Source organism: Platichthys flesus, chromosome 2 (genome assembly GCF_949316205.1).
Source record: "Platichthys flesus chromosome 2, fPlaFle2.1, whole genome shotgun sequence".
NCBI classification, from domain to species: Eukaryota; Metazoa; Chordata; class Actinopteri; order Pleuronectiformes; family Pleuronectidae; genus Platichthys; species Platichthys flesus.
In genome coordinates, this window is record NC_084946.1 from 29,222,753 (window position 1) to 29,238,862 (window position 16,110).

The 16,110-nt window shown below is 49.7% G+C and overlaps 1 protein-coding gene across 1 annotated transcript in view; it reads right to left on the bottom strand.

Annotated features, from left to right (window-relative positions):
• Positions 1-14,777, bottom strand: part of dag1 (dystroglycan 1) — a 33,147-nt gene extending 18,370 nt beyond the window's left edge. The window contains exon 1 of the mRNA XM_062409960.1: positions 14,329-14,777. The gene's annotated coding sequence lies outside the window, so the exon portion shown is untranslated. The remainder of the gene's footprint in view (positions 1-14,328) is intronic.
• Between the last annotated feature and the right edge of the window lie 1,333 nt (positions 14,778-16,110).

The window sequence follows — 16,110 nt, forward strand, 5'->3', positions numbered from 1 at the left end:
TAATCAAATGTCCTTTTCTATATTTTCTGATGAATCATCAGAAACACTCTGAAAACCTTGTCCCAGCAAAATCCCAGAAAAGAAAGATTCATGGATCTAGTGAAGTCAGATAATCAGAGACTCACGGTCGTGTTGGGAACTTGCACTGGTTTCCAAACACAAACTCCCAGTTCACCCAGACTGTCTCAAGCTGAGGACATTCCTCCTCTGGAATCGTCCCATCAGCCAATGAGCAGACAGAACTGAGTCTCAGCGGCCAATTAAACCACAGGAATTTCCCCAGTGGCAGCCAATCAGAGAGATAGACATCTCGTCAAGGGCAGAGCATTAGTGTGTGGGGGGGGGGGGGGGGGGGGGGGCAGAGGAATGTAGACCTCTCAGTCATACAAAGTCACAGCTGATGCTTCTATTATTGGAGTCAAAGGGACGAGAGACACCCGAGCAACAGGAGGAAGAGCGAGAGAGAGAGAGAGAGGAAGGAGGGGGGAGAGAGAGGAGGAGAGAGAGAGAGAGAGGAAGAGAGAGTTTCTAAAATGGTCTCATTTCCTGAGGAAGCTCCCAGACTGACAGGTGACACTGACGCCTTACAGGACACACACACACACACACACACACACACACACACACACACACACTGATGCCTTACAGGACACACACACACACACACACACACACACATACACACACACACATACACACACACACACGAGTGGGTGAACGTGCCAATGCTTCGATGTTTCCAAAACACAGCTGTAATCAAAGTCCCCCCCCCTCCCCCCCCATGTTTGTTGTCAAACTCTCTCATTGTTAATATTATAGATTATTATTATTATAACATAATCAATGAGCTGAGAGACAGAAGCTCTGGACCATGAAGGAACGCTTCCTGTCTCATGGACCTGGAGGCAGGACCAGGAGGTCTGGATGTTCAGAGCTCCAGCAGCTTTCAGGAGGTCCAGCTCCTCGGACCAGACGTCAGAGATGTTCTTCTACGTGTGAGGATTTAAAAACTGAGACCTGAACAATCTGCACTGAGCTGATCCTGGACCTGTTCTCATTCCTCCGCCCTCTCGCTCACCATTACGTTTGTCATTAGCTCGGCTGGATCTGGATCTGGATCTGGATCTGGATGTGGATCTGGAGAAGCTCGGCTGCAGTGAAACACGAGACCCAGAGACTTAACCAATCACGAGGCAGATCCAGCGTCCAGCGGGATCAGGGAACATATGTGTGAACATACGGTGGCGGGGGAAAGCGTGTGTTCGATGCCAACGCTGAACCGGCTGCAGCCTGAAAATACACCGACCCAGTGGGGGGGGACAGAAAACTGATGAAATGATAATCACACGTTAACTCAACTCTCCAAGCTGTAACAACACTGATCCTCTGACTTTATGAATTTATTAATTTAAATCACTCATTTATTAATTCCACACACACACACACACACAGAGAAGAGAGAGAGGAGCGGAGCAGTGGGCGGCCGAGCAGAATAACAAACACGGATGTTACGGAGGTGAAGAAGAACAATCCTGAGAACAACAACTACACACCCAGCTGGTGACGGACAGATGGAAGCAGATGTGAACCTGACTCGTAAAACACGGCAGCTTCACCTCCAGCCGGGTGGGGCAGCCGGGTGGAGTGAACGGGATCCGTCCTGAGACTCACAGGAGACTTCAGGGGGAAGCTTCCGTCCCAGAGACGTCCCATCAGGTGGACACACAGACCTACATGATCTGAGCAGCGGGACACGTCACAGAGACGATGGTTTGAAGTCTGACCTGAACGGGGCTCGGCCTCTGTAAACAAGACGCCCTGAAAACAGGAGAATCAACATGAATATTCTAAAGGTCATGTGGAGAAGGAGGCGTGGCTTCCGGACCTCCCGGCGCTCCATCAACACGCCCTGTAAGGTTCAGATCCCAGATCTGCACAGACGACCTGCAGCGACCGAAACGTTATTATCTCCACAAACACGATCCTATCAAATAATCCTTTCATCAGATCAACAGCCTGGTTCCACCAACATGACCCACACACAGAAGAACCTCCATCTTGTTGTTTCAACTGTGAATCTGTAACAACAGAATCCAGCCGACACGTGACCTTCAGTGAGATGAAGAGACAGATCATCTTCCTGCGGTTTGGAAACAGGCCTCAGGCGGCTCACCTTCCTCCAGATGAGGGTTTACTGCCCGGCCCAGCAAGAAACAGAAATTAATAAGAACAAAAATCAAACCAGCGGGGGGGGGGGGGTCATGGGAGTTGAGGTTCTTTTGCAAACGCAGCCAAACACACGTCCACTTTGATTACAGCTGTGTTTTGGAAACGTCGAAGCATCAGCGCTTTCACCCACTCGCTTATGACAGTGTGTGTGTGTGTGTGTGTGTGTGTGTGTGTGTGTGTGTGTGTGTGTGTGAGACGGCTAACAGCTCATGAGGGGAAAGTGCCACGATGCTTTGCATCTCAGGAGGTTAATTAAAACACTGCAACTGCTGCAGAAATGAAACATGAAAGAATTAACAGTCATGGGGGGGAATAGTGTGAGAGAGAGAGAGAGAGAGAGAGAGAGAGAGAGAGGTTACAGAATGTGCAGGTTGCAGAAGTAAATTTGATTTCATTCCAGTTAGTCTGCTGAAGTTGTGTTTTCTGTGTGCGTGTCAGTTTGTGTGAGTTTGTGTGTGACCCTCGTCATGGGACCACCAGCTAAGACTTGAGGAGCACTGACAGCTGGGGGCAGCTGGTCAAGTCAGTGTGTGTCTGTGTGTGTGTGTTTGTGTGATAGACAGCTGGGGACAGTTGCTAGTGTGACAGAAAATGACAGCCGGGCAACACGAGGCCTTCTCTATGCTCCAACACACACACACACACACACACACACACACACACACACACACACACACACACACACACACACACACACACACACACACACACACACACACACACACACACACACACACACACACACACACACACACACACACACACACACACACACACACACACACACACACACACACACACACACACACACACACACACACACACACACACTCACTCACTCACTCACTCACTCACTCACTCACTCACTCACTCACTCACTCACTCACTCACTCACTCACTCACTCACTCACTCACTCACTCACTCACTCACTCACTCACTCACTCACTCACTCACTCACTCACTCACTCACTCACTCACTCACTCACTCACTCACTCACTCACTCACTCACTCACTCACTCACTCACTCACTCACTCACTCACTCACTCACTCACTCACTCACTCACTCACTCACTCACTCACTCACTCCTTCCCTCCCCCCCCCCTCCCAGGTGCCATCCCAGTGAGCGCTGCCCTCCCCCCCCCCCCCCCTCCGATCGGGGTAAACAAATACCAACAACTATTCTTAGACGGGGACTCAAACACAGTCGGGGGTGAAGTCGTGAAACTCATCCATTTCAAAAAGTGTCGGCCCCTCGCTCCTCGTTTCTACAAACACAATCCAGTGTGCGTCACATGAGTGAACTCACAGGTTAGTTCTTCTTCTCCCATGATGCATCTGGAGGGAGGAGGCGTCAGTGGGCGTCCACAGACGAGGACACGTGTCCACAGACCAGGACACGTGTCTCACTTCAGAGGAAACAGTTTCAGAGTCTGAACAGATCTGTGATCAGTCGTGGTTCAGGTGGTTCCTCAAACTGTGAGAACTTCCTCCCCAGGTAGATCTACTTCCTGTCGTCTGGCTCCACCTCCTCCATCACGTAGACACGCCTCCTGACTCCTCCTCTCAGATAAACACGTCTAATCTGGATCATGAACCAGCAGCAGATTCACTTCATAAAGTTCACCATGCTGCAGTGACCTGGATACTGTGTGTTTGTGTGTGTGTGTGTGTGTCGTGTCTGTATGTGTGTGATGAGTCTGCACTGATAGACATTCCATCCACTGGTGATGAAGATCATAAATTCTACCCTAACCCTAACACACACACACACACACACGCACACACACACACACGCACACACACACACACGCACGCGCCTTCTCCAGTTATTTCATAAACTCTAAATTGTGCTGCAAGTCCTGCAGCTGTTTAATACAATTTGAAATTATAAAAAATGTTGTCAGCATATTTTCAGGTTTCAGGAAGTAAACACACAAACACAGATTATAAACAAAGATCAACAACGTGTATACACAAATTCAAATATCCAGTAATCTCTAAATCAATCTTGTGATTTGGAGCTGCAGGTACGAGGCCCCTCCCCTTCGGGCTCTTGACCAATCATCATCGAGTCAGTTCACGCTCTGGACCACAGACTGGTACGGTCACTGGTTTTATTTATTCTACTCACTAAGCACATGATTCCAGCTGCTGGTTCAGCCGCTCGTATCTGGGATCTCCCTCCTCCCACCTCCTCCCTCCTCCTCCCTCCTCCACCTCCTCCCTCCTCCCACCTCCTCCCTCCTCCACCTCCTCCTCCCTCCACCTGCTCGGCTCCATTCTTTATCTCTGTGATAATAGCCGGTCGCAGCTGATAGGCCGACGCGGCGAGCCGTGTGACCTCCAACCAGCAGGCTGAGATTCCCTACCCCTGGATTCATCACAGCCAATCAAGCGAGACCTCGTGTTGATCACATTTCATTTCCCACCTCCTCACGTAGCGTGGCTGAACGCCCGGCTGCGGAGGCTTTAGGGAAATGTCACGAGGAATCAAACCTGTGAACTGTTTCAAATGAAAACACGGGAGGTGACTGGAACACGCCATCAGCTGCAGCACGCCATTAACTGTGGTGACGAGGTGAGAGCAGGAACCATTAAAGAGCGGTGGTGATACTAGAGCTAATGAGGACAACACAAAGGGTTGCAGGTTCGAGTCCCGAAGGAGCGATGGCTCATTTCTGTTCAGAGTGCAGAGACGAGAGAGAGCAGGTCAGAACCTGAGCTCCTGGGGTCGGAGGAGCTCATCATAGGAACACGTGGAGATTCAAACCTCCAGGAGAGCAGAGCTACGTGAAGGCCCATCGAGACTCAAACTGGTGAGAGGTTAGGACACATGGTGAGACCTGTGGACACCAGTAAGGACACTGGGGACAGAGGACGAGACGGCCCACTGTTCAGATCCTTCATGTTTCAAGTTTCCTTCTGAATCTTAACTCTGGTTGTTAATAACTTCTAGGTCTTTTGAACTGATCTCAGTTCAGCTTCACTCTTCATCTGTCTTTATGAACCATGACTCTCAGTATGGGTCTATAACTCCCTTCATCAGTTAGCATGCTAGCATTCAGCTAATGGGCCTTGAACACCAAGTGGAGCCATGAGTGATAAGAGGATTTGCTGACACTTGGTCATAAAGTGAATAAACGAGAGGAACAGTGTCTGTGAAGCTTCTGGAGGAATCACCACGTCCATCACCTCAGTGCCTGGAGGAGACACCTCATCGATCGAGGGACGAGGACACGAGGAGACAAGGAGAGGACGAGAACAGGTGCTTCCTGCCGGACGAGTCACAGACACACAACGAGAGGGACATCATGTGAGCGGGGGGGGGGGGGGGGCGAGGGTTCACTTCCTGCCGGCTTCAGGACGACACTGGTATTAGCAGCCTGACACACACACACAAACTGGTGTCTTCTCTGCAGCCCCTCTCTCTCTCTCTCTCTCTCTCTCCCTCTCTCCCTCCCTCCCCCTCTCCCTCTGAATTCTTTCTAACACCTCGTTTATATTCATGTCTAAATACGTCACGTGTTGCATTTACATGTGTTCTGGGTAATCAGATTACAATCAGGCTCAGGTCTAAACCAGTGACTGTGATTAAACGATGTTGTGTGGTTGATGAACACATTCATATCTGTTCAAGCAGGAAGGAGAAGAGACAGAAGAGACAGGATGTCCTCCTCATGAACCTCTCTCTGTAGTTTCCTTCAGCTTCAAACAGAATTCATATCATTCCTGTCGAGCTGATTACAGGCCGAGGCCCGGCACCTGGTCTGTGGAGAACTTCAAGAGAAGCAGATCCACCTGAGGTCCACCTGAGGTCCACGGTCCAGATGCTGCTCGGTCTCCTCCACATGTCGGAGCTTAGAGAAATATTTCCTTCTGTGTTTTGTTATGTTATTGTCTCTGCTGATCCAGACTCAAAGTACTCGTGCTCTGATTCTTTGTGTTTCCACAGTGAGAAGTTAAAGTTCTGTTGAGTGAAGTGAGATGAGACCAGACCATGTCCCAGCCTCTAACCCCAACAACCTCCAGTGTTCATAGAAACACAACAAAAGAAGATACAGATCATTTCCAGGTTTTGTTAAATGTTCTTTTATGTTGTGTTTAATTTGTTTGGTTGTGTCTCAAGCCGGTTGTGTTGCTGCTGTAACGCATTTACCCTTGAACATGACGGCCTTATTAGATTGTAATGCTCCTTGAAGCAGCCACTATGTAAACAGTACACACCCACAGACACACACAGACACACACACTGGAGGTCACAGTGAACACTTGAAGGACGTTCAGGAACAGTAAACTGCTCCATCGCTCGATTCCTCCAACCTTTACTCACCTGTCCTCCGCCTGCCTTCATCACCACTACACCCCCCCCCCCCCGTGCTCATTTCCCCCCCCGCTCGCGCTCCCTCGCTTTCTATTAACCTCGTTTCTCTCTATCTCGCCCAACTCCCAGCTTTCTCTCCGTCTCTGTGCATCTCTGCAGTCTCCAGTGCCATCAATCAACACGTCCCATTACTACATCCCAAATTCCTCCTGTGCACACACACAACCACACACACAGACACACACACCCCTCCCCTCTGCGTTCTCACACACTCACACAAACAGTCGGCCGGACGTGAATCGTGGCGTTGCTCCGGCAGACGACAGCGCTCGTCCCTTTGAATGAGCGGCCATCAGAAGAGACAGATTGACGGGTGAATGGTCGGGGGTGAATGAACCGCCTGATGGCTGGATGAGTGTGTGGATGGATGGGGGGGTGGATGAATAGAGGGATAAACGGGTTGGTGAATAACTGGATGAATGGGTGACTCATCACATCCTGATCCGAAAAACAAATCTGCAAACAGGCCTGAAGACGAGCGGTTGAGCCAATGACACGCGTCACGGGGGGGTGTGTATGTGTGTGTGCGTGTGTGTGTGTGTGTGTGTGTGCGTGTTTATGTGTGTGCGCTCTATAGCAGGAGAATATTCTTCAGATTCCTGCTGCTGCTTCATCACTGAGTCTTTTCACAGTTATACAACATTTATTGATTTAATCTTTAAAAACATTTTCAACGTGTGAACGAACTGATTCACAGATTTTCTGTTTTGTTTCCTTTTCCCTGTCGACACGTGTTTTTCACACGTGTCGACAGATTCTTTGAGAAATGAATTCAACTCAACACCAATATGAATCAATTCATAAAAGGAGTTAGTCACCTCCTGTGGGAGAATACTCTTTTTTCTTGATCCTGTTTTAATCTGAAATAAAATCCATATTATTTAGAACCTTCATCCTCGTCTTCGTCGAGTTGTAGCTCATGATGACATCACGTTTCGATAACAAGCGGTGACTCGAGAGTGAGCGGAGAAAAACTCAAACGTTCATGTTAATAACCAATGGAGACATGACACAGCTGATGCTTCTATATTTAGAATCTTTAGGATCAATATGTTTTATGATGAAATCATGTCAGAGTTGTATTTATTTAATTCAAAGCCGTTCCAGTAGTTTTATCTTTTATTTATTGATTTAAGAACCTTTTGGCTGAGGCGGATTCAGAAGAGTTAAGTTTATAGATTTATTTTGAAGAGGATCCTCGGGTGTCAGTTGAAGGAACCTGAAGACGCTCTCACTCTCTGAAACACTTTCCACGAGTTTATGCAGCCGTGAATTAAACAATAGATTAATCAGGACATAAATCAATAATGAGAATCGCCCCCGAGCTGCAGCCCAGTGCTAAACTCCCAGCTCCACTGGGATCAGTGGGATCAATGGGATGGAGGAATGTGTCTGTTTACAAGAAGCAGCTGACTCGTCCAGACTCGTAGAGTGTAACCTGAAGCAGGTGTGTGTATGTGTGTCAACTATTGAGAATTAAAGTCAAACACACACACCCTGATGTTTGCCTGTTAGATTTTACATGTCGGCTTCTCTCGATCTCATTTCCTTTTCCTTCTGTATTTGTCTTTCACCAACGCTCGAAAAGCCCCGAGCGGGGGGGGGGGCCTGAGTCAACACACAGACGCACACACACTCTCTCTCTCTCTCTCTCTCTTCCATGTCAGTTCCTCTGCAGTCGTTCATGTTTAAAACTCAAACAGTCGGATCAGATTCTTCTTCGTTGGTGTTTACATGTCAGACGAGTCAAAGCTCCGTGTTTCATCTTAACGTGTTTGTCTCCATGTGCAGAGAGAAAACTCATATTTCTCAGGTATTTGAGAGGTTTCTTTGGGTGGGGGGGGGGGGGGTCTCTTTAACAACCCCCCCCTGTCCCTTCCCCCCCCAGGCAGCCACGTCTCCATGGCTCCTCCAGTGGTATGCGTGGACTTCGTGGTGAAGCTGAATTCTTTCACGACGTGTCTGAACACGAGTCGGTTTCCGATGCTTCAACAGAACCAGAGAGGAACACAGGACTTCCCAGAGTCCTCTGCTTCCCAGTGCTGCTTCCCAGTGCCGCTCCCACACACGTCACACTGGTTTCATACATACAGAACATAGAGAAATATAACTTGTGTGAACGTTGTTGTGATGAAATCCAGCTCAGACTTGTGTTCTCAAGTCCCAGCGTGTGGTCGCATTGTGGCGAGGAGCTCCGTGGTCGACCGGGCAACTCGGAGCGCCGCCTGGCTCCATGTCCACAACCAACCAGCCAAGAGGGGGGGGGGGGGGGGGGGGGGGGAGAGAATAAAGCTGTCCACTGATAAGCAGTTAATGCTGCAGAACTAATTACTGCACCCCCACCCTGTTTTCTGTCACCCAAATCTATGGTGACACACAAACACACACACGTAACTGCTGTGACTGGACAACAGAGGGAAGCTTTAAGTAACGAGCAGGAACCAGTGGAAAGTTGTGGGAACTGTGGAAGGTTGTGTAACGAGGAATACTCGTTTAACACCGTGTCATCGTTTTCAAAATATGTGACTGATGAAATACATCATGATCCACTGAAACACTCGTGGGAAAGGTGAAATGCATCATGGGAGATATAGTTTGCTTGTTTATTAGCACTCTCAGTCGGAGAAAGAGAGGTTCGGGGGGGGGGGGCTTCTGTCAGGAAACCCTCGAGAGGAAAAACTGACCGTTTATGAAATGGAAATATTTTAAAGAGGTCAAATCTAAATCCCTTCAGCTGTGCAGCTGGATGTTCAGAACGTTCCACAGCAGCTCGGTTTGCTTCACAACGGAATCGACCTCCCGAGCTCCGGCACTAAAACGGCACAGTATCAGTGACACACAGGCCGAGCGGTTCGCCACAGCGATCGCTCGCTGCCGCTGCACCTCCTCCTGCAGCTCCTCCTGCAGCTCCTCTATGTCAGCTGCAATTATACAACAAACTACAGGAGCTGCAGAGGTTTGTCAGGAAGAGGAAGAAGAGGAGGAAGAGGAAGAAGAGGAGGAAGAGGAAGAAGAGGAGGAAGCAGCTTGAGTCCCTGAACATCCTGACGTTTACTCTCAGGTCAAATCTAACTGGAATGAAAACTCTTTGTTCAATTCTCAGTTAAACTCTGACGGATGGATTTCGGGGGGGGGGGGGGGGGGGGTTGCCCTGTTGCTGGGTGGCAACACTAGAAGAATGCCCTGCCCCCCCCCCCCACTCCAAGTATTCACACTGGTGTTGTCACAGCTGAGCTCAGTGTGGGAGAGAAGATCCAGTTCAGCGTCTGAACTCCTCGTGATCGTCTGTGAAACACGTTCACTGATAAAGTGACCATCACCTTGATGATGATGGTTTGACTGGTTCCCATCAGACGTGGCTCCACACGACGCTCAGAACTATTAAACTGTTGAATGACACAATGAACTTTAATAAACGCTGAGATCAACCTGAGGGAGTCCTCTGCTGATCAACCCAACTCCTCTGGAGTGCTGACCTCAGGAGAGACTCTGCTCTGTGACCCAGAGCAGCTGCCGACAGGTGAGAGAGCAGCAGCTGCAGAGCGACAGACAACAGCAGCTCAGAGACACTGAGGACATCTGAACACACAGGAAACCTGCTCTGAAGAACCTGGAGATCACGGTCCAGGCTGACTCGTCACAACCCCATCAACAACAGGTTCATTACCAGTGAGGATCAGAGTGAGTCCATGAGAGGAACCAGCAGGACGATGTGCTGAAGCTTCTCAGAGAGGGAGTGGACGAGGTTTCTAACACGTGACGTGAAGCTGGAAGAACACAAACATCTCAGAATGAAGAAGAGGAGCAGGACACGTAGAAGAAGAAGACGTCAACTTGGAAACACGAGGAGATTCCAGATCTTCTGGTGATGAGGGCCGACCCCGGTGTGGACGAGATGTAAACAACAACACTGATTTACACAGCAGAGTTTATACGTCATGTCCCGCCTCCTGCTGCTCTACAGGCTCCGCCCCCTGCTGCTCTACAGGCTCCGCCCCTCACCTGGGTGTTCCCACATGTTCCTGTTTGAAGGAGTTTGACCCAACAACCTGCTGCTGCTTCACAAACACCAACTACACAACCTGTTGTGCAGAGGTCAGTCTCTCTGCAGACGAACCGTCCAATCAGCTGATCGTCCCTCTGTCTGTCCTGGTGGACGTTTTTATTGGCCTGTATTTTAAACCATGTTGAAACCATGACAACAGCATGAGACCAGCTTCAGCTCTGGACTCAGAGAATCTGCCGTCATCAGCCAGAGCCCCGGTTCTCCTCTGCTTCATCTCAGCCTAATAATAACTGGAAACAGCCGGGTCCACACCTTCTAGAGCCCGGGAGGCGTTCAAACATCCTGTGAGTTATTTTAGAGTTCTGACAAAAGTGCCATATGTGCTTCAACAAGAGCGAGAGCATGAGTCACTGTGGGAGGAGGAACCAGTGGATGCCTCATCCCCCTGTTTTAGACCAGAAGGGCTGAGGGAGGAGAGGAGAGGAAGAACCTGAAGGATCTAGATCTCATCTCCCAGTGTGATGAAGTGGGCTGGTTCCACACCAGCTTCCTCCCAGAGCTTTCCAATCAGAGCAAATACAGAACTGTGGTCTCTGCGCTGAGGAGAGTGTTTGGACTTGAACCTGAGTTTGAAGGACAGGGAGCCTCAGATCAGATTCATCATAACAGAGGAACTCCACTCTGTTCAGGAGGGTATTGATTTCTGACAGGGAGGGAGGGACGTGTGCTTACATCTGGTTTGTAAGATGGAAATGGGATCAAAACCAAAACTGAGGTCGGATAGAAAACTGTACATGTGTTTCTCCAAGTGGAAAAGACCTGATGTTAGAAGAGAGAGAGTCGGACGCCCCACAGGAACCAGAAGAGTGTGAACAATCACTCAGAACTGGAGAGATAACGATGAATTGATCTCAAATTAAAAACTATAACATTAAGAACATCTGAGGTTTGTCTTCTACCATCGACTCGTGTCCTGTGATGACGTCTTCACTTTAAACTGAACAAACATCTCGTTAAGATCTGTGACACGACCAGAGGTGAAAATCACAGAGCTGCAGTTTTTAAGAAAGGTTGTATATGAATTAATAATAAATACATGAATCTCTGTGGTGAATGAGCTGAACTGCTTCAGAACACAAACAGGCGCTGAAACCATCTTATTCTCAAAGATTTATAAATTCAAGGTTTATTTTATACCTGGAAAATAAATTTACTTTTGCATTAAAAACACAACTTGTCTATAGACGCAGGGACCGACAACTCAAAGCCTCATGATGCGAGGACCCACACGCACAACACAACAACACACATCGTCCCTTTGTGAAGGCAAAACTAATCATTCCAACTAAAATCATGACTCACGTCAGAAAATCTCTAAATAATCACAATGCTTGATAAAAATTTAGCAAATCCCTCCAATAGAAAATATGATGACACACAGACACACACATACAAACAAACACACACGCAGGAATCTGACAGCAAGGACAAAGGAGAAGCACGATAAACAGCGCTACACAAATACATAGAGTGAAATACACAAGATGGTTCCAGTGTGTGTGTGTGTGTGTGTATGTGTGTGTGTGTGTGTGTGTGTGTGTGTGTGTGTGTGTGTGTGTGTGTGTGTGTGTCTGCGCTCCTCATCAGAAAAGACGAGGAGGTTATTTACTGCGACTGCTTCAGACACTAATCAGATTTTTAATCCCTTCTCTTTTTCATCTGGGGAAAGTCGAGCTTACACGTTTGTCCTTTTCCAGCAGCAACGTTAAACCGTCCTCGTCCTAAACATCTGTGCACACACACTCTCCCACACAAACACACACTCTCCCACACAAACACACACACACACTTCCACTTTCACACACACACACACCTAAACATACAAATTCACAGTCTGGTGTAGAAAGGGGTTGTTCCTGCTGCTCTGAGGGAAACCAAACACTGTCCTCTGTGTGGAGGATTAGAGACAGCTTGTCTACAAAACACACATGATGCCTGTTTACACCCACACAGACACACAACCACACACACACACACGTATATACATAAAGACGAGTGTGCTCAGCTGCAGGTCTGACCGCCTCACGTCACTGGCAGTAGAATCAAATAGAATCCAGTGTGATATAGTGAGAGCCCATTGATTTACATCCAGCGGGGGGTAATAGGAAAACAGTGGGACCTGGAGGCCTCGTCCAGCGGCTGTGGACGGAGACGGATTGTCCCCACGGGGCCACTCAGGACGTCCAACTGCCCATTACCCTGAGCCACAGGCCCTCCACTCACTCAGGGCCTGTGGGGTAGAGTCCTTTAGAAATGAGCCCACTGGAAAGAGAAAGGTCCACCTGACACCACCCCCCCCCCACACACACACACACACACACACACACACACACACACACACACAGACACACAGACACACAGACACACACAATGTGACAGCAGCGAGACGGGAATCGAACTGTTAGCAGGAGCTCAAAGGTCAGAACATAACAACCGAGTGTCTGAAGTAACATCTGTAGTCCAACCACATCATCACACTGCACATACACTCAGTGTGTGTCTGTGTGTGTGTGTGTGTGTGTGGTCCAGGTATTACTCATGTGTAGGGACCTACTTCTGCTTAGGTCACATTATGGGGACTTGACCTCGTGATGTAAATCATCACGTTTACAGATGAGGACTTGTTTTAAAGTTTAGTGACTTCGGTTAAAGTTAGAATGTGTGTGTGTGTGTGTTACTGCGTGTGTGTGTGTACTCTTATGACATGTGATAAATATAATGATGGTGTGTGTGTGTGTGTGTTTTAAATGTATTAACATGTGATTAAGTGTTTTAATTGTGTGTGTGTGACTCATCACAAACTGGAGCCCCCCCCCCCCCCTCTCATGTCCTCCAGTGGACAGAGACACCTCCAGACCTCCGCAGGCTGTCTCACGTCTCCATGGCGAGGCCGACGTGAGCAGAATCACGACAGGTCCTTCACCTCCCTTTACCTCCCTTCACCTCCTCCACCACCTCCCTTCACCTCCTCCACCACCTCCTCCACCTCCCTTCACCTCCTCCACCACCTCCTCCACCTCCCGGAGAGGACCCAGGCCTCCCCGGGTCGGCAGCCGCCTGGTGCCCGCTGCCCCCCGGCTTCACGTGTCGGACACACCGGGGAGGGGGAGCTCATAACGGGGCTCGTGGCCACTGGGGCTCGCGGTGTGTGAGTGTGGAGGTTCCAGCTCCCCACGGGAGACACTGCTCCCCCGGTAGATGCCAAAAATAAACCCGGAGACGGTGCGAGCTACACGGCCGGGCTCGAGCCCCACGCCGAGGCCCTGCGCCCCTCTCAGCCCGCCGGACCGCAGCCTGTCCCCGGCACCTGCTCGGTGCTGAAGCCGGAGGAGTGAAGCTCCGGGCGGCTGCAGCTGCTGCCCACACCGGCACCAGAGGAGGGAGGGAGCGGCTGGTGAGAGCAGCAGCCGCGGGGACATGAGGCTTCGAAGCCCCGGTAATAAACACAGAGAAACCGCCTAAAAATACCCCGGAACCCAGCGGGTCCTCGGCGGCCGCTGCTGCCGCCGCTACTGCTGCACTCCCCGGCGTCACTGCGCTCACAGCCCGCCGAGCTGCACGGAGCCTTCACACCGAATCGATCTAATCTGATGCAACCGGGAAGATTTCTCTTTTTCTGGGTTAAATAAATGAAATGTAAGAACTGACCGTGAACTCTCCCCCGGTGGTTAAATCCTCTCCCGGTTAAATCCTCCTCTTCCTCCCGGAGCTGACAGCGAGGCTTCGGTTTTCCTCCTTCCGCTTTCCTCGCAGCGTCAAGCGGACAAACGAGGGCTCGGTGCTCGGTGTCCGATCTGCGTCCTCCCCGGTGACCGGGCTGCGGAGCTCCGTGTGCCGTATGAAGTTTGTATTTCTCCGCGGAAGATGGAGGATTATTCACAGGGTGGAAAAATAATGATGGAAAAAGAAAAGTGGATCGAGAACCTTAAGACCGGTGAAGAACCAGAGAGAGACGGAGAATCAGGTTCCTCTCTGCGGGGATAAGGGTCTCTACCGCGGGGAGGCTGCTGCTGCTGACCGACCTGGAGCCTCCTCTGAGCGGACACACACCTCTGAGCTCCTCCGGTCTAATGTCCGCTGCTCGGGCTGGATGGGGAATCTGCACCCGGAGGAGGAGTGGAGAGAGAGGGAGAGAGAGGGAGGAGACACCGCCTCCTTCTGTGGATCCTCCTCCAAACGGCCTCCCCCCCCCCCCCCTCCTCCCCTTCTCTCCTTCACCTTCATCCCTCCACCTCAATGCGTCTCTGAAGACATGTGTCCCCACCATCAACATCTATGCGTGTCCTGCCAGGGACTGATGATGAGGACATTGATCCAGGAAGTGAACCATCATCATGGAGGCTCCATCCATAACCAGAGCAGAGTCAATGTTCCTGACATGTTCTTGACGTGTTCCTGACGTGTTCATCACATTTTCCTCACGTGTTCCTCATGTGTCCGTCCTGGGAGACGGGTCCTCCCATGTGTCTCTGAGGTTTCTGTGTATTTGTACCTGTTAAAAGGTTTTTAGTAGTTTGTCCTGACTCTGGTTGAGGGTGAAGGACAGAGGACGTCTCACCATGTTAAAGCCCTATGAGACAAACTGTAATTTGTGAATATGGGCTATACAAATAAAATTTGATTGATTGATTGATTGATATATTCTTGACCTGTTCCTCACATGTTCCTCAAATGTTCCTGACGTGTTCATCTCATTTTATCCCACATTTTCTGGAACTCTTCCTGCAGCCTCCTAGTGAAATGTCCTGAAGCTTCCCAGTGAGTGAGAGGACGTGTTGATGGGGTTTCGAACACGTGACGTGAAACTAGAAGAAAACAAACTTTGGAAATTACAAGTTGTTGTTTACAGCTCATCCACGCCGGCGTCGGGAATCTCCGTCTAACACGTGAAGGACGTGAAGCTGGAAGAACACAAACATCTCAGGATGAAGAAGAGGAGCCGTACACGTAGAGGACGAAGACGTCCACTTGGAAACACGAGGAGGTTCCAGATCTTCTGGTGATGAGGGCTTCAGATTTGGTTCTTTAACCTGGACAAAAGAAAACCACAGGACTCAGATAATGGACCTTCTGTGTTTTCAGACGATTCAGGCTTTAAAGAAAACAGAAAATGTTTGTGGCCATAAAGTCGACATCATCAATAAAATATTTGCTGCACGCAGAAAAAAAGAAATGAATAAAAGATAAAAAAGAAGTTGATGGAGGAGCTGCTGGAGGAGCTGACGTAGGAGCTGCTGGAGGAGCTGATGGAGGAGCTGACGGAGGAGCTGCTGGAGGAGCTGATGGAGGAGCTGATGGAGGAGCTGCTGGAGGAGCTGATGGAGGAGCTGACGTAGGAGCTGCTGGAGGAGCTGCTGGAGGAGCTGATGGAGGAGCTGCTGGAGGAGCTGACGTAGGAGCTGCTCGAGGAGCTGCTGGAGGAGCTGATGG